The 24,413-nt window shown below is 37.4% G+C and overlaps 1 non-coding gene across 1 annotated transcript; it reads right to left on the bottom strand.

Moving 5' to 3' along the window:
- Nucleotides 1–3,328: 3,328 nt before the first annotated feature.
- LOC112804803 (small nucleolar RNA R71) lies at nt 3,329–3,436 on the bottom strand. Its single transcript, XR_003203421.1, has one exon. It is a non-coding gene; the product is annotated as a small nucleolar RNA R71 (small nucleolar RNA).
- Nucleotides 3,437–24,413: the final 20,977 nt, after the last annotated feature.

Genomic DNA, 24,413 nt, shown 5'->3' with positions numbered 1-24,413 from the left:
ATCACTTATGTATTTTTAACGGTGGAGTTTCTACACACCATAGATTAAGGGTGTGGAGCTCTGTTGTACCTCAAGTTTCAATGCAATTACTACTATTTTCTATTTAATTCCGCTTGTTCTTATTCTAAGATATCGTTGTACTTCAACATGATGAATGTGATGATCCGTGACACTCATCATCATTCTCACCTATGAACGCATGACTGACAACCACTTCCGTTCTACCTTAGACCGGGCGCATATATCTTGGATTCCTTAATCAGAATCTTCATGGAATAAGCTAGAATTGATGGCGGCATTCATGGGAATCCGGAAAGTCTAATATTGTCTGTGGTATTCCGAGTAAGATTCCCGGATTGAATGACTGTGACGAGCTTCAAACTCGCAATTGTTGGGCATGATGACAAACACAAAAGAATCAAGGGATTCTATTCCAGCATGATCGAGAACCGATAGATGATTAGCCGTGCTGTGACAGAGCATTTGGACCATTTTCACTGAGAGGATGGGATGTAGCCATTGACAATGGTGATGCCCTACATACAACTTGCCATGGAAAGGAGTAAGAAGGATTGGATGAAAGTAGTAGGAAAGCAGAGATTCAGAAGGAACACAGCACCTCCATGCACTTATCTGAAATTCCCACCATTGAATTACATGAGTAACTCTATCTTTATTTTCTATTTTATTTATTTACTATTCGAAAACTCCATAACATTTATTATCCGCCTAACTGAGATTTACAAGATGACCATAGCTTGCTTCATACCAACAATCTCCGTGGGATCGACCCTTACTCACGTAAGGTATCACTTGGACGACCCAGTGCACTTGCTGGTTAGTTGTGCGGAGTTGTGACTAAGTGTGATTCACGTTTGAGAGCGCTACCAAGTCTTTGGAGCCATTGTTAATGATAACAATTTCATGCACCAAGTTTTTGGCGCCGTTGCCGGGGATTGTTCGAGTATGGACAACTGACGATTCATCTTGTTGCTCAGATTAGGTAATTTTCTTTTTATTTTTCTTTTTCAAAAAGTTTTTTAAAAATATATATATTTTTCAAAATTTTTTCTATGTTTTCGAAAAATTATTCAAAATTTTTAAGAATGAATTCTAGTGTTTCACAAAGTATGTTGAAGCTTGGCTAGCTGTAAAGCCATGTCTAGCTCAATTGGATTGAGGCTTCAAAACCATCAGCATAGAGGCAAGTTAATTGGAATATCAGTTGTTACATGCCTGATTTATATCTTCTAAAGCTGGCTGGCTATTAAGCCATGCCCAACCCTTGGATTGGAGCTTTAGGCTAATATTGAAAGATTCCTGGAACTCTTATTAAAAATTTTCGATTTCTTATTTTCTTTTTTCTATATGTTTTTCGAAAAAATATAAAAGAAAATACAAAAAAATCATAAAATCATAAAAACCAAAAATATTTTGTGTTTCTTGTTTGAGTCTTGAGTTAAGTTATAAGTTTGGTGTCAATTGCATATTCATCTTGTTCTTGCAATTTTCAAAAATTCACGCATTCATAGTGTTCTTCATGATCTTCAAGTTGTTCTTGGTAAGTCTTCTTGTTTGATCTTGATGTTTTCTTGTTTTGTGTGTTTTATTATTTTTCATATGAATTTTTGCATTCATATTGTCTAAGCATTAAAGATTTCTAAGTTTGGTGTCTTGCATATTTTCTTTGCATAAAAAATTTTTCAAAAATATGTTCTTGATGTTCATCATGAGTGTTCTTGGTGTTCATCTTGACATTCATAGTGTTCTTACATGCATCTTGTGTTTTGATCCAAAATTTTTATGTTTTGGGTCATTTTTATGTTTTTCTCTCTCATCATTAAAAATTCAAAAAATAAAAAATATCTTTTCCTTATTTCTCTCAAAAATTTCGAAAATTTGGGTTGACTTAGTCAAAAAGTTTTAAAATTAGTTGTTTCTTACAAGTCAAGTCAAATTTTCAAATTTAAAAATTTTATCTTTTCAAAATCTCTTTCAAAAATCAATTCTTTTTCATTTTTTTTCTATTTTCGAAAATTTTAAAAAAAAAATTTTCAAAAATCTTTTTCTTAATAGTATTTCATGATTTTCGAAAATTACACTAACAATTAATATGATTGATTCATAAATTTGAAGTTTGTTACTTTCTTTTTAAGAAAGGTTCAATCTTTAAATTCTAGAATCATATCTTTTAGTTTCTTGTTAGTTAAGTAATTACTTTTAATTTTAAAAAAAATTAAATCTTTTCCAACCATATCTTTTTAATCATATCTTTTTATGATATCTTTTTCAAGTTTTATCTTTTTCTCAAAAAGTTTGATTTTAAAATATCTTTTCTAACTTCTTATCTTCTTATATTCTTATCTTTTCAAATTTGATTTTAATATATTTTTCAACTAACTAATTAACTCTTGTTTGTTTCTTATCTTTTTCAAAACCACCTAACTATTTTTTCCTCTTTACTTTTCGAAAAAAAATTTCATCCCTTTTTCAAAATTCTTTTTAATTAACTAATTTTTTTAAATTTTAATTTTAATTCTATCTTACCTTTAATTTTCGAAAATCACTAACTACTTTTTCAAAATTTATTTTCGAAATTCCTTCCCTCTCGTCTTCTTCTATTTATGTATTTCTTCACTAACACTTCTCCTCATCTCAAATCACTGCCCTTATCCTCACCTTTGTGTTTGGATTCTCCTTTCTTTATCCCCTTTCTTCTTCTACTAATAATAAGGAACCTCTTTACTGTGACATAGAGGATTCCTCTTCTTTTTCTGTTCTCTTCTCTTTCATACAAGCAGGAACAAGGAAAAAGGCATTCTTGTTGAAGCTGATCCAGAACCTGAAAGGACTCTGAAGAGGAAACTAAGAGAAGCTAAATTACAACAATCCAAAGACAACCTTGCTGAAATTTTCGAACAAAAAAAGGAGATGGCAGCCGAACCCAATAACAATAATGCAAGAAGGATGCTTGGTGATTATACTACACCTACGTCCAAGTTTGATGGAAGAAGCATCTCAATTCCTGCCATTGGAGCAAATAATTTTGAGCTGAAACCTCAACTAGTTGCTCTAATGCAACAAAACTGCAAGTTTCATGGACTTCCATTAGAAGATCCCTATGAGTTTTTAACTGAGTTCTTCCAGATCTGTGAGACTGTAAAGACGAATGGAGTAGATCCTGAAGTCTACAGGCTCATGCTTTTCCCTTTTGTTGTAAGAGACAAAGCTAGAACATGGTTGGATTCACAACCTAAGGATAGCCTGGACTCCTGGGATAAGCTGGTCACGACCTTCTAGGCTAAATTCTTTCCTCCTCAAGCTGAGCAAGCTTAGAATGGATGTTCAGACATTCAAACAAAAAGATGGTGAATCCCTTTATGAAGCTTGGGAAAGATACAAGCAGATGACCAAAAGGTGTCCTTCTGACATGCTTTCAGAATGGACCATTCTGCAGGTGGATCCATTCACCTAAAGAAAACGCCTGCAGAAGCTCAAGAACTTATTGACATGGTTGCAAATAACTAGTTCATGTACACTTCTGAGAGGAATTCCGTGAATAATGGGATGCCTCAAAGGAAGGGAGTTCTTGAAATTGATGCTCTGAATGCTATTTTGGCTCAGAACAAAATGTTGACTCAGCAGGTCAACATGATTTCTCAAATTCTGAATGGATGGCAAAATGCATCCAACAGTACTAAAGAGGCATCTTCTGAAGAGGAAGCTTATGATCCTGAGAACCCTGCAATAGCAGAAGTAAATTATATGGGTGAACCTTATGGAAACACCTATAATTCATCATGGAGAAATCTCCCAAATTTCTCATGGAAGGATCAACAAAAGCCTCAACAAGGCTTTAATAATGGTGGAAGAAATAGGCTCAGCAATATTAAGCCTTATCCATCATCTTCTCATTAACAGACAGAGAATTATGAACAAAGTACCTCTAACTTAGCAAATTTAGTCTCTGATCTGTCTAAAGCCACTTTAAGTTTCATGAGTGAAATAAGATCCTCCATTAGAAATTTGGAGGCACAAGTGGGCCAGCTGAGTAAGAAAATCACTGAAACTCCTCCTAGTACTCTCCCAAGCAATACTGAAGAAAATCCAAAAAGAGAGTGCAAGGCCATTGATATAATCAATATGGCCAAACCTTGAGAGGAAGGAGAGGACGTGAATCCCAATGAGGAAGACCTCATGGGATGTCTCTCAAGCAAGAAGGAGTTCCCTATTGAGGACCCAAGGGAATCTGAGGCTCATATAGAGACCATAGAGATTCTATTAAACCTCCTTCTGCCATTCATGAGCTCTGAAGACTATTCTTCCTCTGAAGAGGATGAAGATGTAACTGGAGAGCAAGTTGCTCAATATCTAGGAGCTATCATGAAACTAAATGCCAAGTTATTTGGTAATGAGACTTAGGAAGGTGAACCTCCCTTGCTCATTAGTGAACTAGATACCTGGATTCAGCAAACTTTACCTCAAAAGAGACAAGATCCTGGCAAATTCGTAATACCCTGTATCATAGGCACCATGACCTTTGAGAAAGCTCTGTGTGACCTAGGGTCAGGCATAAATCTTATGCCACTCTCTATAATGGAGAAGCTGGGGATCATTGAGGTACAACCTGCCTTATTCTCATTACAAATGGCAGACAAGTCAGTAAGACGAGCTTATGGATTGGTAGAGGACGTGTTGGTAAAGGTTGAAGGCCTTTACATCCCTGCTGATTTCATAATCTTAGACACTAGGAAGGAGGAGGATGAATGCATCATCCTTGGAAGACCCTTCCTAGCCACAGCAGAAGCTGTGATAGATGTTAACAGAGGAGAATTAGTCCTTCAATTGAATGGGGACTACCTTGTGTTTAAGGCTCAAGGATCTTCTTCTTTAACAATGGAGAGGAAGCATGAAAAGCTTCTCTCAGTACAGAGTCAAACAGAGCCCCCACAGTCAAACTCTAAGTTTGGTGTTGGGACTATACAACATTGACCTGATCACTTGTGTGGCTCCATGAGAGCCCACTGTCAAGCTATTGACATTAAATAAGCACTTATTGGGAGGTAACCCAATTTTTATTTATCTAATTTTATTTTATTTTTATTGTTCTTTTATGTTTTATTAGGTTTATGATCATGGGGAGTCACGAAAAAAATATTAAAATTAGAAACAGAATCAAAAACAGCAGAAGAAAAATCACACCATGGAGGAAGGACTTATTGGCGTTTAAACGCCAGTAAGGAGCATCTGTGTGGCATTCAACGCCAGAACAGAACATGAATTTGGCGTTGAACGCCAGAAACAAGCAACACCCTGGCGTTTAAATGCCAGGAATGCACCTTGAGGAGAGCTGGCGCTGAACGCTAGAAACAAGCATGGAACTGGCGTTCAATGCTAGAAACATGCTACACATGAGCGTTGAACGCCCAGAACATGCATTAGTTCGGCGTTCAAATGCCAGAATTGCATGCAAAGGCACTTTACATGCCTAAATTGGTACAAGGATGTAAATCCTTGACACCTCAGGATCTGTGGACCCCACAGGATCATCTCAGGATCTGTGGACCCCACAGGATCATCTCAGGATCTGTGGACCCCACAGGATCCCCACCTACCATATTCTCCCCTCTTCTCAACATTCATCCTCTTTTTCCAATAAACATTCTTCTCCAAAACCCTTCACCAATCACCTCAATCTCTCTTCCCAATTACCCCCTTCACCACTCACATCCATCTACTCTTCCCCATAAACCCCACCTACCTTTAAAATTCAAATTTCTTTCCCACCCAAACCCACCCTAAATGGCCGAACCTACTCCCTCTCCCCTCACTATATAAACCCCTCCATTCTCCTTAATTTTCACACAACACAACCCCCTCTTCTACACCTTGGCCGAATACACCTCCCTTACTCTCCTCCATATTTTCTCATCTTCTTTTTCTTTTCTTTCTTCTCTTGCTCGAGGGCGAGCAATATTTTAAGTTTGGTGTGGTAAAAGCATAGCTTTTTGTTTTTCCATAACCATTGATGGCACCTAAGGCCGGAGAATCCTCTAGAAAAGGAAAAGGGAAGACAAAAGCTTCCACCTCCGAGTCATGGGAGATGGAAAGATTCATCTCCAAAGCCCATCATGACCACTTCTATGATGTTGTGGCCAAGTAGAAGATGATCCCCGAGGTCCCTTTCAAGCTCAAGAAAAATGAGTATCCGAAAATCCGACATGAGATCCAAAGAAGAGGTTGGGAAGTTCTGACTAACCCCATGCAACAAGTCGGAATCTTAATGGTTCAAGAGTTCTACGCCAATGCATGGATCATTAGGAACCATGATCAAAGTAAGAACCTGAATCCAAAGAACTATCTTATAATGGTTCGGGGGAAATACTTAGATTTTAGTCCGAAAAATGTGAGGTTGGCATTCAACTTGCCCATGATGCAAGGAGATGCACACCCTTACACAAGAAGGGTCAACTTTGATCAAAGGTTGGACCAAATCCTTAGGGACATATATGTTGAAGGAGCTCAATGGAAAAGAGACTCCAAAGGCAAGCCGGTTCAATTAAGAAGACTGGACCTCAAGCCTGTGGCTAGAAGATGGTTGGAGTTCATCCAACGTTCCATCATCCCCACTAGCAACCGATCTGAAGTTACTGTGGATCGGGCCATCATGATCCATAGCATCATGATTGGAGAGGAAGTTGAAATTCATGAAGTTATCTCCCTTGAATTCTACAAAATAGCCGATAAGTCCTCTACTTTGGCAAGGCTAGCTTTTCCTCATCTTATTTGCCATCTATGTTACTCAACTGGAGTCATCATAGAAGGAGACATCCGCATTGAGGAGGACAAGCCCATCACTAAGAAAAGGATGGAGCAAACAAGAGAGCCAACTCATGGAATCCAAGAGACGCATGAGGAAGCCCATCACCAAGAAATCCCGGAGATACCTCAAGGGATGCACTTTCCTCCTAACAACTATTGGGAACAACTCAACACTTCTCTTGAAGATTTGAGTTACAATATGGATCAATTAAGGGTGGAACATCAAGAGCACTCCATCATTCTTCATGAAATTAGAGAAGATCAAAGAGTAATGAGGGAGGAGCAACAAAGGCAAGGAAGAGATATAGAAGAACTCAAGGACATCATTGGTTCTTCAAGAAGAAAGTGCCACCATAACTAAGGTGGACTCATTCCTTGTTCTTAATTTTTTCTGCTTTTCCGTTTCTTTATGTTAAATGTCTATCTATGTTTGTGTCTTCATTACATGATCATTAGTATTTAGTAACGATGTCTTAAGGCAATAAATAATTCCATGAATCATTCACCTCTCTTAAATGAAAAGTGTTTCTAATTCAAAAGAACAAGAAGTACATGAATTTCGAAATTATCCTTGAATTTAGTTTAATTATATTGATGTGGTGACAATACTTTTTGTTTTCTGAATGAATGCTTGAATAGTGCATAATTTTGATCTTGTTGTTTATGAATGTTAAAATTGTTGGCTCTTGAAAGAATGATGAACAAAGAGAATGTTATTGACAATCTGAAAAATCATGAAAATTGATTCTTGAAGCAAGAAAAAGCAGTGAAAAAGCAAAAGCTTGCGAAAAAAAAAATTTAGCGAAAAAAAATTTAGAAAAAGAAAAAGCAAGCAGAAAAAGTCAATAGCCCTTAAAACCAAAAGGCAAGGGTAAAAAAGGATCCAAGGCTTTGAGCATCACTGGATAGGAGGGCCCAAGGAAATAAAATCCAGGCCTAAGCTGCTAAATCAAGTTGTCCCTAACCATGTGCTTGTGGCATGCAGGTCCAAGTGAAAAGCTTGAGACTGAGTGGTTAAAGTTGTGATCCAAAGCAAAAAGAGTGTGCTTAAGAGCTCTGGACACCTCTACCTGGGGACTTTAGCAAAGATGAGTCACAATCTGAAAAGGTTCACCCAGTTATGTGTCTGTGGCATTTATGTATCCGGTGGTAATACTGGAAAACAAAGTGCTTAAGGCCACGGCCAAGATTCATAAAAGTAGCTGTGTTCAACAATCAACATACTTAACTAGGAGAATCAATAACACTATCTGAAATTCTAAGTTCCTGGGGATGCCAATCATTCTAAACTTCAAAGGAAAAAGTGAGATGCCAAAACTGTTCAGAGGCAAAAAGGTATAAGTCCCGCTCATCTAATTAGGAGTAATATTCATTGATATTCTGGAATTTATAGTATATTCTCTTCTTTTTTTAACGCCAAGTTGTAACATGTTTTTGGCGTTCAACTCTAGTTTGTGACGTGTTTCTGGCGTTTGACTCCAGAATGCAGCATGGAACTGGCGTTGAGCGCCAGTCTACGTCGTCAAATCTCGAATAAAGCGCCAGTTTATGTCGTCAAATCTCGAATAAAGTATGGACTATTATATATTTCTGGAAAGCTCTAGATGTCTACTTTCTAGCGCCGTTGAAAGCGCACCATTTGGAATCTGTAGCTCCAGAAAATCTATTTCGAGTGCAGGAAGGTCAGAATCCAACAGCATCAGCAGTCCTTTGTCAGCCTTCTTATCAGAGATTTGCTCAGGTCCCTCAATTTCAGCCAGAAAATACCTGAAATCACAGAAAAACACACAAACTCATAGTAAAGTCCAGAAATGTGAATTTTTCATAAAAACTAATGAAAACATCCTAAAAGTAGCTAGATCTTACTAAAAACTACCTAAAAACAATGCCAAAAAGCGTATAAATTATCCGCTCATCACAACACCAAACTTAAATAGTTGCTTGTCCCCAAGCAACTGAAAATCAAATAGGATAAAAAGAAGAGAATATACTATAAATCTCAGAATATCAATGAATATTAATTATAATTAGATGAGCGGGACTTGTAGCTTTTTGCTTCTGAACAGTTTTGGCATCTCACTTTTTCCTTTGAAGTTTATAATGATTGGCTTCTCTAGGAACTTAGAATTTTGGATAATGTTATTGACTTTCCTAGTTAAGTATGTTAATTCTTGAACACAGCTACTTATGAGTCTTGGTCGTGGCCCTAAGCACTTTGTTTTCCAGTATTACCACCAGATACATAAATGCCACAGACACATGACTGGGTGAACCTTTTCAGATTGTGACTCATCTTTGCTAAAGTCCCCAGTTAGAGGTGTCCAGAGCTCTTAAGCACACTCTTTTTGCTTTGGATCACAACTCTAACCACTCAGTCTCAAGCTTTTCACTTGGACCTTCATGACATAAGCACATGGTTAGGGACAGCTTAATTTAGCCGCTTAGGCCTGGATTTTATTTCCTTGGGCCCTCCTATCCATTGATGCTCAAAGCCTTGGATCCTTTTTACCCTTGCCTTTTGGTTTTAAGGGCTATTGGCTTTTTCTGCTTGCTTTTTCTTTTTCTTTCAATATTTTTTCGCCACTTTTCTTTTTTTCACTACTTTTTCTTGCTTCAAGAATCAATTTTTGATTTTTCAGATTATCAATAATATTTCTCATTGTTCATCATTCTTTCAAGAGCCAACAGTTTTAACATTCATAAACAACAAGATAAAAAAATGCACTTTTTAAGCATTCATTCAGAAAACAAAAAGTATTGTCACCACATCAATATAACTAAACTAAATTCAAGGATAAATTCAAAATTCATGTACTTCTTGTTCTTTTGAATTAAAACATTTTTCATTTAAGAGAGGTGAAGGATTAATGGAGTTATTCATAACTTTAAGACATAGTTACTAACTACTAATGATCATGAAGTAGAGACACAAAACATAGGTAAACATATAATATAAAAACCAAAAAGCAGAAGGAAATAAGAACAAGGAATGAATCCACCTTAGTGGCGTCTTCTTCTTGAAGGACCAACAATGTCCTTAAGCTTTTCTATGTCCCTTCCTTGCCTTTGTTGCTCCTCCCTCATTGCTCTTTGATCTTCTCTTATTCCGTGGAGAATGATGGAGTGCTCATGATGTTCCACCCTTAATTGTTCCACATTGTAGCTCAAATCTTCTAGGGAAGTGTTGAGTTGTTCCCAATAATTGTTGGGATGAATAGTGAGAGGAGGGGAGAATATGTTAGGTGGGGATCCTGTGGGGTCCACAGATCCTGAGGTGTCAAGGATTTACATCCCTGCACCAATTAGGCATGTAAAATGCCTTTGCACACCATTCTGCGTTTAAACGCCGAAGTGATGCACACTCTGGGCGTTCAACGCCCATGTGTAGCATGTTTCTGGCGTTTAGCGCCAGCTTTCCTCAAGGCATATTCCTGGCGTTCAAACGCCAAGATGTTGCTTCTTTCTGGCATTCAGCGCCAGAAACATGCTCTGTTCTGGCATTAAACACCAGCCAGATACACCTTACTGGCGTTTAAACGCCAGTAAGTCCTTCCTCCAGGGTGTGATTTTTCTTCTGCTGTTTTTAACTCTGTTTTTAAATTTAGTATTTTTTTCGTGACTCCACATGATCATGAACCTAATAAAACACAAAATAACAATAAAATAAAATTAAAATTAGATATATAAAAATTGGGTTGCCTCCCAACAAGCGCTTCTTTAGTGTCATTAGCTTGACTGTGGGCTCTCATGGAGCCTCACAGATATTCAGAGCATGATGACGGCCTCCCAACACCAAACTTAGAGTTTGAATGAGGAGGCTTCTCAACACCAAACTTAGAGTTTGGTTGTGGCCTCCCAACACCAAACTTAGAGTTTGACTGTGGGGGCTCTTTTTGACTCTATATTGAGAGAAGCTTTTCATGCTTCCTCTCCATGGTTGCAGAGGAATGTCCTTGAGCTTTAAACACAAGGTAGCCCCCATTCAATTGAAGGACTAATTCTCCTCTGTTAACATCAATTACAGCTTCTGCTGTGGCTAGGAAGGGTCTTCCAAGGATGATGCATTCATCTTCTTCATTCCTAGTGTCTAAGACTATGAAATCAGCAGGGATGTAAAGGCCTTCAACCTTTACTAACACGTCCTCTACTAATCCATAAGGTTGTCTTACTGACTTGTCTGCCAATTGTAATGAGAATAAGGCAGGCTGTACCTCAATGATCCCTAGTTTCTCCATTATAGAGAGTGGCATAAGATTTATGCCTGACCCCAAGTCACATAGAGCCTTATTAAAGGTCAAGGTGCCTATAGTGCAGGGTATTAAGAATTTACCAGGATCTTGTTTCTTTTGAGGTAAAGTTTTCTGAATCCATGTATCTAGTTCACTAATGAGCAAGGGAGGTTCACCTTCCCAGGTCTCATTACCAAACAACTTGGCATTCAGCTTCATGATAGCTCCTAGATATTAAGCAACTTGCTCTCCAATCACATCTACATCCTCTTCAGAGGAAGAATAGTCTTCAGAGCTCATGAATGGCAGAAGGAGATTTAGTGGAATCTCTATGGTCTCTATATGAGCCTCGGATTCCTTTAGGTCCTCAATGGGGAACTCCTTCTTGTTTGAGAGACATCCCAGGAGGTCTTTCTCACTAGGATTTTCGTCCTCCTCCTCCCTTGTGCATTCGGCCATATAGCTTACATCAATGGCCTTGCACTCTCCTTTTGGCTTCTCTTCTATATTGCTTGGGAGAATACTAGGAGGAGTTTCAATGATTTTCTTACTCAGCTGGCCCACTTGTGCCTCCAGATTTCTAATGGAAGACCTTGTTTCACTCATGAAACTTAAAGTGGCTTTTGACAGATCAGAGACTAAGTTTGCTATATTAGAAGGGCTCTGTTTAGAATTTTCTGTCTGTTGCTGAGAAGATGATGGAAAAGGCTTGTTATTACTGAGCCTATTTCTTCCACCATTATTAAAGCCTTGTTGAGGCTTTTGTTGATCCTTCAATGAGAAATTTGGATGATTTCTCCATGATGAGTTATAGGTGTTTCCATAAGGTTCACCCATGTAATTAACCTCTGCCATTGCAGGGTTTTCAGGATCATAAGCTTCTTCAGAAGCTGCCTCTTTAGTACTGTTGGATGCATTTTGCCATCCATTCAGACTTTGAGAGATCATGTTGACTTGCTGAGTCAACACTTTGTTCTGAGCCAATATGGCATTCAGAGCATCAATTTCAAGAACTTCCTTCCTCTGAGGCATCCCATTATTCACGAAATTCCTCTCAGAAGTTTACATGAATTGGTTATTTTCAACCATGTCAATAAGTTCTTGAGCTTCTGCAGGTGTTTTCTTTAGGTGAATGGATCCACCTGCAGAATGGTCCAATGACATTTTCAAAAATTCAGATAGACCATAATAGAATAATATCTAATACGGTCCATTCTGAAAACATGTCAGATGGACACCTTTTGGTCAGCTGCTTGTATCTTTCCCAAGCTTCATAGAGAGATTCACCATCTTTTTGCTTGAAGGTCTGAACATCTACTTTAAGCTTGCTCAGCTTTTGAGGACGAAAGAATTTATCCAAGAAGGCCGTGACCAGCTTATCCCAAGAGTCCAGGCTATCTTTAGGTTGTGAGTCCAACCATGTTCTAGCTCTGTCTCTTACAGCAAAAGGGAAAATCATGAGCTTGTAGACTTCAGGATCTACTCCAGTCGTCTTAATAGTCTCACAAATCTGCAAGAACTCAGTTAAAAACTGGTAAGGATCTTCAGATGGAAGTCCATAAAACTTGCAGTTCTGTTGCATTAAAGCAACTAATTGAAGTTTAAGCTCAAAATTGTTGGCTCCAATGGCAGGAATGGAGATGCTTCTTCCAACAAATTTGGACGTTGGTTTTGTGAAATCACCAAGCATTCTCCTTGCATTATTGTTGTTGGTTTCAGCTGCCATCTCCTTCTCTTGTTCGAAAATTTCAGAAAGGTTGCCTCAGGATTGTTGTAATTTATCTTCTCTTAGTTTCCTCTTCAGAGTCCTTTCAGGTTCTGGATCAGCTTCAACAAGAGTGCCTTTTTCCTTGTTCCTGCTCATATAGGGAAGAAGAGAACAAGAAAAGAAAGAGGAATCCTCTATGTCATAGTAAAGAGGATCCTTATTGTTAGTAGAAGAAGAAAGGGAAGAAGAGTGAAGAAGAGTGGGTAAGAATAGAGGTGGTGATCTGAGATGAAGAGAGATAGAATTCGAAAATTACTTTAAAAAGAAGTTAATAATTTTAAAAATTAGAGATAAGATATAATTAAAATTAAAATTTAAAAGAATTTTTTGAAAAAAAGAGAGAGGTATTTTCGAAAATTAGAGAGGGATAGGTAGTTAGTTGGTTTTGAAAAAGATAAGAAACAAACAAAAAGTCAAATAGTTAGTTAAAAAAAGAAATTAAAATTAAATTTGAAAAGATAAGAAGATAAGAAGTTAGATAAGATATTTTTTTTAAATCAAATTTTTGAAAAAGATAAAATTTTGAAAAAGATAAGATAAAAAGATAAGATAAAAAGATAAGATTTTTAAGAAAAAGATTTAATTTTTAAAATTAAAATTAATTTCTTAACTAACAAGAAACTAAAGATAAGATTCTAGAATTTAAAGATTGAACCTTTCTTAACAAGAAAGTAATCAAACTTCAAATTTTTGAATCAATCATATTAATTGTTAGTGTAATTTTCGAAAATCATGAAATAATATTAAGAAAAGGATTTTTTTTGAAAAAATTTTAAAATTTTCGAAATTAATAAGATAAAAATGAAAAAGATTTGATTTTTGAAAAAGTTTTGAAAAGATAGGATTTTTAAAATGGAAAATTTGACTTGACTTGTAAGAAACAACTAATTTTAAAAATTTTTGACCAAGTCAACCCAAAATTTTCGAAAATTTGGAGGGAAATAAGGAAAAGATATATATATATTTTTTTGAATTTTTAATGATGAGAGAGAAAAATTAAAAACATTATTTTTGTGTTTTTCTCTTTTCTTTATGGATCAAAACAAAGAATGCATGCAAGAACACTATGAATGTCAAGATGAACACCAAGAACACTATGAAGATCATGATGAACATCAAGAACATAATTTTGAAACATTTTTTATGCAAAGAAAACATGCAAGACACCAAACTTAGAAATCTTTAATGCATGGACTCTAACAAACAAAAAAATGCATATGAAAAACAACAAACAACATAAAACAAGAAAACATCAAGATCAAACAAGAAGACTTGTCAAGAACAACTTGAAGATCATGAAGAACACCATGAATGCATGAATTTTCGAAAAATGCAAGAAATTTTTTTTAAAGCATGCAATTGACACCAAACTTAAAAACTGACTCAAGACTCAAACAAGAACACAAAATATTTTTGGTTTTTATGATTTTATGATTTTTTTGGATTTTTATTAATTAATTTTTTTTTCTAAAATATTCTTTAGGAAAACGAAAATAAAGAAAATTTTTTTGAAAACTTTTTGAAAAGAAAATTACCTAATCTGAGCAACAAGATGAACCGTCAGTTGTCCATACTCGAACAATGGCCGGCAACCGCGCCAAAAACTTGGTGGACAAAATTATGATTCGTACTCTTTGTACTTGTATGAAATTTAATTCGAGATAATAGCTCTTTACTATGTGTGGTCACAACTCCGTTCAACTAACCAGCAAGTGTACTGGGTCGTCCAAATAATAAACCTTACGTGAGTAAGGGTCGATCCCACAGAGATTGTTGGTATGAAGCAAGCTATGGTCATCCTGTAAATCTCAGTCAGGCGGATTTAAATAAATTATGGAATTTGGAAAATCAAATAATAGTAAATAAACATAAAATAAAGATAAAGTTACTCATGTATTTCCATGGTGGGAATTTCAGACAGGTGTATGGAGATGCTGTGCTCCTCTTGAATCTCTGTTTTCCTACTTCTTCCTTCTAGTTTTTCATCATTCCTTTCTATGGCAAGCTGTATGTAGGGCATCACCGTTGTCAATGGCTACATCCTATCCTCTCAGTGAAAAAGGTCCAAATGCTCTGTCACAGCACGGCTAATCATCTGTCGGTTCACAATCAGGTTGGAGTAGAATCCCTTGATTCTTTTGCGTCTGTCACTAACGCCCAGCCTTGAGGAGTTTGAAGCTCGTCACAGTCATTCAATCCCGGAATCCTACTCGGAATACCACAGCCAAGGTTAGACTTTCCGGATTCCCATGAATGCCGCCATCAATTCTAGCTTATACCACGAAGATTCTGATTAAGGAATCCAAGAGATATGCACCCGGCCTAAGGTAGAACGGAAGTGGTTGTCAGTCACGCGCGTTCATAGGTGAGAATGATGATGAGTGTCACGGATCATCACATTCATCAATTTGAAGTGCAACGAATATCTTAGAATAGGAATAACTCGAATTGGATAGAAAATAATAGTAATTGCATTAAAACTTGAGGTATAGCAGAGCTCCACACCCTTAATCTATGGTGTGTAGAAACTCCACCGTTGAAAATACATAAGTGAAAGGTTCAGGCATGGCCGAATGGCCAGCCCCCAAAATGTGATCAATAGCCTCCTAAGATGAAGAATAAAATAAAACTGAGACCAAAGATGTCTAATACAATAGTAAATTATCCTATTTATACTAGACTAGCTACTAGGGTTTACATGAGTAAGTAATTGATGCATAAATCCACTTCCGGGGTCCACTTGGTACGTGTTTGGGATGAGCTTAATCTATCCACGAGCTGAGGCTTCTTTTGGAGTTGAACGCCAAGTTGTAACGTGTTTTGAGCGTTCAACTCCGGGTCGTGACGTGTTTCTGGCGTCTTACTCCAGACAGCAGCATGGAACTGGCGTTGAGCGCCAGTTTACGTCATCAAGTTCCAAATAAAGTATGGACTATTATATATTGCTGGAAAGCTCTGAATGTCTACTTTCCAACGCCGTTGAGAACACGCAATGTGGAGTTTTGTAGCTCCAGAAAATTTATTTCGAGTGCAGGGAGGTCAGATTCCAACAGCATCAGCAGTCCTTTGTCAGCCTCCTATCAGAGTGTTGCTCAAGTCCCTCAATTTCAGCCAGAAATTACCTGAAATCACAGAAAAACACACAAACTCATAGTAAAGTCCAGAAATATGAATTTAACATAAAAAATAATGAAAACATCCTAAAAGTAGCTTGAACTTACTAAAAACTACCTAAAAACAATGCCAAAAAGCGTATAAATTATCCGCTCATCAATGACAAACTCAAAAGAATCAAGGGATTCTATTCCAACATGATCGAGAACCGATAGATGATTAGCCGTGCTGTGACAGAGCATTTGGACCATTTTCACTGAGAGGATGGGATGTAGCCATTGACAACGGTGATGCCCTACATACAGCTTGCCATGGAAAGGAGTAAGAAGGATTGGATGAAAGCAGTAGGAAAGCAGAGATTCAAAAGGAACACAGCACCTCCATGCACTTATCTGAAATTCCCACCATTGAATTACATGAGTAACTCTATCTTTATTTTCCGTTTATTTATTTACTATTCGAAAACTCCATAACATTTATTATCCTCCTAACTGAGATTTACAAGATGACCATAGCTTGCTTCATACCAACAATCTCCATGGGATCGACCTTTACTCACGTAAGGTATTACTTGGACGACCCAGTGCACTTGCTGGTTAGTTGTGCAGAGTTGTGACTAAGTGTGATTCACGTTTGAGAGTGCTACCAAGTCTTTGGAGCCATTGTTGATGATCACAATTTCGTGCACCACTTATTCTTTGTTTCTTTCATTTTTGTTTGCTAACGTTGGGGCTGCCGTTGGAGGTCCAACTTTGCCTCCAACATTGGCCTTTCTTGTTTTCTTTATTGTTCTTTCTTTCTTCCAAGGCTTGTTCTTTTCAAAGGGTTCATAAACAGCACAAAGTTCATACTATAGAGGACATTCAACCCTTTTGTTTTTATTGGTGAGCTTACTAAACAATCAAACATGAACCACCATTTATCCTTATTTTATTTCCTACTAACTTGGACAATCACACTTTATGTTTCCAAACATTTTCTTTTATTCAATTGAAAAGGGGACAAGACATACATTCAAGCAAAGTGATAGTGAAGTAGACACCTAGGCTAGCATGCTTATGACAATATTAAAGAAAATAACACACAGAATTCAAAATGACTTAAACTAAAGACCAACTCTTTGGAAGGGGTGCATTCAGACTTCCAAATTGAACATTTCAAAGTAGAAACAGTTAAGTAATAATACAACCTCTTGGAGCTCATTTTTTTCCTCTCTGTCACCACCATACTTAGCTTTTGTTTCCTTTTTCTCCTTAGCTGATGGTGTGTGTGTCGTTCCAAGAGATTGAGTGTCTTCCTGTAAAAATTATTGGAAGTTGCTTGTTCCCCAAGCACTTGAAAGATGGTTAGCATGCATGTATGCTTGTGCTCTTCTGAACTTAAATTTGTGCGGGAACACCAAACTCAGTCCCTTGCCTATTGCTATATGCAATAAAGTGAACATGCATGAAAAATCAAGTGCTTTAAGAAAATAAACTATGGATCAAAACTAAACAACTGTTAAGTGATTTTTCTGATTGTTTGGAACTAGTGATTAATCATTCTGAGTGTTGCAGTGTGTTGTTAATGAAAACTTTGGTGGAACACAAAACTTAGCATCCCATATTCACCTTGAATTGTTTTGGTGTGTAACACCAAACTTAACTCCTTGCAATACAGATAAATGCACTTAATTCTTTTATTGAAATAACTTGAGAAAATAAAATTACCCCTGCTTGGGTTGCCTCCCAACAAGCGCTCTTAAATGTCACTAGCTTGACGGTTGCTTCATTAGTTGAGATTGTACTTCATCTTGGGGCCTTCCCTCATATTGTTCAGATAGTGTTTGAGCCTTTGTCCATTTACAGTGAAGGTCTCCTCTGAACTTTTTTCCATGATTTCTATGTGTCCATAAGGTGAGACCTTAGTGACAAGAAATGGTCCTGACCACCTTGACTTTAGCTTTCCAGGAAAAAGGTTTAGTCTGGAGTTGTAAAGGAGCACTCTCTGTCTTTCTTCAAAGCTTCTTGGTGCCAAGTTGAGATCATGCTTCTTCTTTGCCCTTTCCTTATAATTTTTAGCATTTTTATATGCTTGGGATCTGAATTCCTCCAACTTTTGCGGTTGTAAGATCCTCCTTTCACCAGCAGCATTACTATCAAAATTTAGTAACTTGAGTGTCCATAAAGTTTTGTGTTCAAGCTCCAATAGTAGATGACAAGCCTTCCCATACAACAATTGGTAGAGAGACATCCCAATTGGTGTCTTGAAGGCTGTCCTATATGCCCAAAGAGATCATCCAGCTTCTTTGACAAGTCTTTTCTTGACGTTCCCATAGTCTTTTCCAGGATCCTTTTTAGCTCTCTGTTGGATCTCTCAGTTTGCCCACTTGTTTGGGGGTGGTAAGTGATATCAAGATTTGTTGTCGGTCTAGAATTTCTCTTGTAGAAATAAGAACTTCGTTGTGAGCATAGCTTCAAACCAACAAACAACTCTCACATCAAATTAAACTTTGGTTTTGTAACAAGTAACAAACCCCAATTAAAATTTTAACTGAAGTATTTAAACTCCGGGTCGTCTCACAAGGAATTGCAATGAAATGATCAATTATTGGCTATGAAGGGACAATGAGGTTTGATTTATAGAGGGACAAGAAATTAAATGGGCAAGAATTTAAATGAAAAGAAAAGTAAATCAAGTAAGCAATTAAAGAATGCAAGTAATAAAGAGAGACATTCATGGAAAGGGTTAAGAATATAGGTTTTCTATCCTAGTCATGCAAAGATTAATTCATCTTATTTAGTTAACTCCAACAAATGGAAGAAGGTATCATGTTATCTTCACATAGGGAGAGCGTCAAATAAGACCAATCAATCATATCACAATAATAAACAAGAATTTATCATGTTACCTTTATCCTCACACTCGGAGAAAATCTAATAAGACTAGCTAATCTCAGTCCAAAAGTCCTAATCAACTTACTAATTGAATTAGCAAAAGATTAGCGTCAATGGAAAAAATATTAGCTAAAAACTCTAGATCACCAACATAGGTTGGGTTTTCATGACTCAAGATTGCCTAATTACTCTTTCCAAGCCAAGAATGCTCAAAATCTACTCTAACATCCAACCAAGCATTTTGTCAAACACTTAGAAGGCATAAAAAGAAAACATAGTAAAAGTGCAAGAATAATAAATCTACTAACTACCAATTGCAAGAAAAGTAAGATCACAACTCAAATAAATAATAAGAGAACATCAACATCAAACTTCATTAAAAGAGATCCAATTCCAACATGAGTATTCATGAACATAAAAGCGGCATAAAATTAAATTAACAAGAGAATCAAGAGAACTAGAGTAGTAGAACAAGAAATTGTAGAAGAAACAAGATGAGAACAAGAAATCAAATCTAGATCCAAGAAAAATTAACCTAATCCTAATCTAATTCTAGAGAGAATAGGGAGCTTCTCTCTCTAGAAATTAAGCTATATAATGCAAAAACTCCAAACAATTGCTCCACCTTTGCCCAAGCATGAATTCTACAAGAAATAGCATTAGAAATGAGTTGGATTGGGCCCAAAATGCCTCAGAAATCGCTGGCCACGAGTTGCTTTTAATGAGTCACGTATAGCAACCGGATGTTAGCTTTCTAACACAACTAGAACCACCTCATTTGGACCTCTGTAGCTCAAGTTATGGTCAATTGAATGCGAAGAGGTCAGGATTGACAGCTTTGCAGTTCCTTCATTTCTTCATGAGTTCTCCCACTTTGCATGCTTTTCCTTCATTCCTTCAATCCAATCTTTGCCTTGTAAACCTGAAATCACTTAACAAACATATCAAGGCATCAAATGGAATTAAAGTGAATTAAATTTAGCTATTTTAAGGCCTAAAAAGCATGTTTTCACACTTAAGCACAAATTAAGGGAGAATTATAAAACCATGCTATTTCATTGAATAAATGTAGGAAAAGGTGATAAAATCCCCCGAAATAAGCACAATTTATCAACTCTTTACTCACTTATTCATACAATTCGCATGTTTTACATTTTCCTTCCTGATTTTTTGCTATGATTGAAAACATGCTTCTTTGATCTTATATTTTCTTATTATTAATCCTCTCTTATTACCATTAAATGCCTTGATATGTGTGTTAAGTGTTTTCAGATATTATAGGGCATGAATGGCTTGGAGGATGGAAAGGAAGCATGCAAAAGTGGAAGGAATACAAGAAGTTGAAGAAGTTGTTAAGCTGTCCAACCTGACCTCTTCGCACTCAAATGGCTATAACTTTAGCTACAGAGGTCCAAACGACGCAGTTCTAGTTTCGTTGGAAAGCTAATGTCCGGGGCTTCAATTTGATATATAATATGTCATAGTTGCTCTAACGCTAGGCGACACAAACGCGTGATCCACGCGGACGCGTCGCATCTGCGAACTTTAATACGCGCGGCCGTGTGGGCGACACCTCCGCGTCACTTGGCCGCGACCTGTACGGACCAAAAAGCGCTGGAAGTGACTTCTGGGCTGTTTCTGACCCAGTTTTCGACCCAGAGAACACAGATTAGAGGCTATAAAGTGGGGGATTGCATCCATTCATAATCATGCTATCATAATTCACTTTTCATGTTTTAGATGTAGTTTTTAGAGAGAGAGGTTCTCTCCTCTCTCTTAGGATTTAGGTAGGATTTTTAGAAATTAGGATTTATGACTTCTCTTAGTTTTAGGAGTGACTCTCAATCCAAGGTTCTTTGTATTTATTTATTTTCAATGTTTCATGTTTAGATTGATTTTCTTAATTAATGTTATTTGAGATATTTCAGATTGATGATTGTTGTCTTTTATTTATATAAATAATTTGGATTTTCCTGTTACCCTTTTGGCTTTGGTTGAGTAATTGGTGACGCTTGAGCTGTCAAATAAAGCAGTGGTTGAAATTGAGAGTTGCTAATTAATTTGAGTTCCAATAACTCTAGCCTTTCCAAAGGAAAGACTAGGACTTTATGTATCAAATTAATTAGTCCACTTGACCTTCCTTTGTTTAGTAAAGGTTAACTAAGTGGGGTTAAAATCCAATTCTCATCACAATTGATAAGGATAGGACTTCCAGTTCTTATACCTTGGCAAGAGTCTATTTTACAGTTATTTATTTATTTTTTATTGCTTTGAAAATATACCTGTGCCCATTGCCCAAATTCCAAAATCCCCAATTTTACCTTTTTCATAGCCAATAATAAGAACATACCTCCCTGCAATTCCTTGAGAAGACGACCCGAGGTTTGAATACTCGGTTATCAATTTCAAAGGGGTTTGTTACTTGTGACAACCAAAACGTTTGCACGAAAGGATTTTTGTTGGTTTAGAAACTATATCTACAACGCGAATATTTTTATAAAATTCTTTACTAGCAAAAATCCTAATGTCAAAATGGCGCCGTTGCTGGGGAATTGCAAACGTGTGCCTTATTATTGGTTATTGTAAATATTTTTCAAAAAAAATATTTTTCTTTTACTTGTTTATTTGTTTTCCCTCTTCCCTTCTATTTCTGATATCTACTATGAATTCTCACCCCTTTCGCTTTGAGTTTGGTTCTAACTTTGTTGAAGGAAATCGAAACCACAACAGGAATATGCATCAAGGTCAGACCAATCAAGGATGGATGGAGCCAAGAGGATCTAATCAACCGTTTAGGCAACAACACCCTCCAAGATATCATGGACAACGACCATTCTATAATGCATACCCAGCTGAAAGATATGGTGGACAACCTTGTAACTACCAACAAGCCCCACCCTATGCTCAAAGACCATCCTCTCGACATAATTTCGAACCACCACACTCACAAGCTTCCTTTCACCATTCACCTCCATATGACCCTAACCCGTATCCACCATACCAACAACCTTATGAGCCAAATGAACCATACATAGAACCACCACCTCAATATACACCATCTCGTTATCATTATCAAGATGAACCACCTTCCTACCATGAACCCTTTTTCCCAACAAATGAACCCCCCTATCCACCCCAAACCTCCGTGGAGAAAGCATTGGCCGATCTAAACTCTACTATACAAGCTCTCACCGCCCAAATCAGATTACCAAATCCCTTCAACAAACAACCCTCAAGCTCTAGTGCACTTTCTTTTCAACCACAGAATGATCTATCCATCCCATCACCACCATCCATGGAAGAGCACCCACATCCATCAATCCAAGAGTAACATGATCCCACTGATACAATTGACATGGAACAAGAGAGAGAGGATCATCTTTGTGAATTCATACTTCATAAGGAGCTAGAGGAGGCACTAAAGGTGAAGGTAGTAGACACCCTTGAAGTTGACAGCGCGGTTGAAGAACTAGTGAAAGAAGACAACAAGGAGGATTTTGTGCTTAAAGGTGAAGAAATAGTTGGAAGGAAAATCATTGAGGACGAATACGATTGCGTACTTAAATACCTAGATCAAGAAAGAAATCAATTACCTTTCCAACGTTCGGACATTCAATGAACCCCCATGGTTTCATGTGGGAAATCTACTAAAGAATGTAGCAGGAAGGAGAAATTGGGCACTCCGGTGGATAGTGAGCAGCACGATTTGATATTGGAACAAGTGGAGGAAGCCGGAATTATTGAAGAAGAAGAGGAGGCAGTGGTTGAAGACTTAGGAGATGCTGAACCTCCATGGGAAAGTCAAGTTATAGAGCATCCTTCAAAGACGTTTGAAGCTGATGTTGAGGAGGGTGTACAACTGATTCCAGGGCATTTTGGCCAGTTTCACTGACCTTTTCTTTACTATTTTTAAGGTAGTTTCATGCATTTTCTTAGGAAATAAACTATTTTTGGGTAGATATTCACTTACATCTTGATTCAAGCATACATTGTGCAATTTACATGATTTCATGAGAATTATGCATGAATTATATGATAAATTGGATGATGCATGATCCCATGATTAAGAGCAAGACTTTGATGCACTTTGTTTGATTGATTTCAGGCAAAAAGAAGAAGAGAAGAAGCCACGTTAGTGGCTACATTAGTTACACTAACGTGGGCACTAACGTGGAAGGAAGGAAAGCCCCAACGTTAGTGAGAAAAGTTAGCGGCATTAACTTTGAAGAAAGGAAATGGAGCCAACGTTAGTGACACTTAATATTATCACTAACGTTGGACCAAGCTCATAAGTGGCCACGTTAGTTGCCACGTTAACTTAGTTAACGTGGCCTCTAATGTTAAGAAGAAAAGGGGACGCCAATGTTAGTGGCATTCAACTTTATCACTAACGTTGGCCAAGTCACAAGAATCCACATTAACTCCCACGTTAACCTACTTAACATGGAAGCTAACGTGAAGAAACAAGGTTGTCAACAACGTTAGTGACACCAAACATTGTCACTAACGTTGGAAGAAACCCACACTATCCCCAAGAAGCCACGTTAACTCCCACGTTAACTTAGCTAACGTGGAAGTTAACATGAAGAAGAAAGGTGATCACCAACGTTAGTAACACCCAACATTGTCACTAACATTGGAAGGAGCCCACACAAGCCACAATGAGCCACGTTAACTCCCACGTTAACTTAGTTAACGTAGTAGTTAACGTGGGCAAAAATTCCCACCTGGCAGCCTGACCATGCCTTCTTCAAACAAGAATACCTTGAGCCACAAAACTCCAAATGAGGTGATTCCAGTGGCCTTGGAAAGTAGGATTCCGGATCTTTCCAAGCATATATGGCACTACATGGTGGACACTAAATTTGAGGGAGAAAACTTGCCCCGAAAGTGCAAAGATGAACATGATCAACCTGTAGTAAGGCCAGCTGACCTATTCACCTTCCAAGAAGTATAACTCGCGCTGTAGAGCTCCGAATGATGCGCTTCAAAAAGCATTGGAAAGTAGACATCCAGGGCTTTCTAACAATATATAATAGTATGGGGTGGACATGATGAGCGGATAATTTATATGCTTTTTGGCATTGTTTTTAGGTAGTTTTTAGTAAGTTCAAGCTACTTTTAGGGACGTTTCATTAGTTTTTATGTTAAATTCACATTTCTGGACTTTACTATGAGTTTGTCTATTTTTCTGTAAATTCAGGTAATTCCTGGCTGAAATTGAGGGACTTGAACAAAACTCTGAAAAAAGGCTGACAAAAGGACTGCTGATGCTGTTGGAATCTGACCTCCCTGCACTCAAAATGGATTTTCTGGAGCTACAGAATTCCAAATGGCGCGCTCTTAACGGCGTTGGAAAGTAGACATCCAGCGCTTTCCAGAAATATATAATAGTTTATACTTTATTCGGGAATTGATGACGTAAAGTGGCACTCAACGCCAAGTACATGCTGCTGTCTGGAGTCAAACGCCAGAAACACGTCACAACCCGGAGTTGAACGCCAGAAACACGGTATAACTCGGCATTCAACTCCAAAGGAAGCCTCAGCTCATGGATAGATCAAGCTCAGCCCAAACACATACCAAGTGGGCCCCAGAAGTGGA

Source organism: Arachis hypogaea, chromosome 5, assembly GCF_003086295.3.
Source record: "Arachis hypogaea cultivar Tifrunner chromosome 5, arahy.Tifrunner.gnm2.J5K5, whole genome shotgun sequence".
Lineage (NCBI taxonomy): Eukaryota > Viridiplantae > Streptophyta > Magnoliopsida > Fabales > Fabaceae > Arachis > Arachis hypogaea.
The sequence above is the reverse complement of the archived record's forward strand: the minus strand, read 5'-3'. Positions and strand labels throughout refer to the sequence as shown.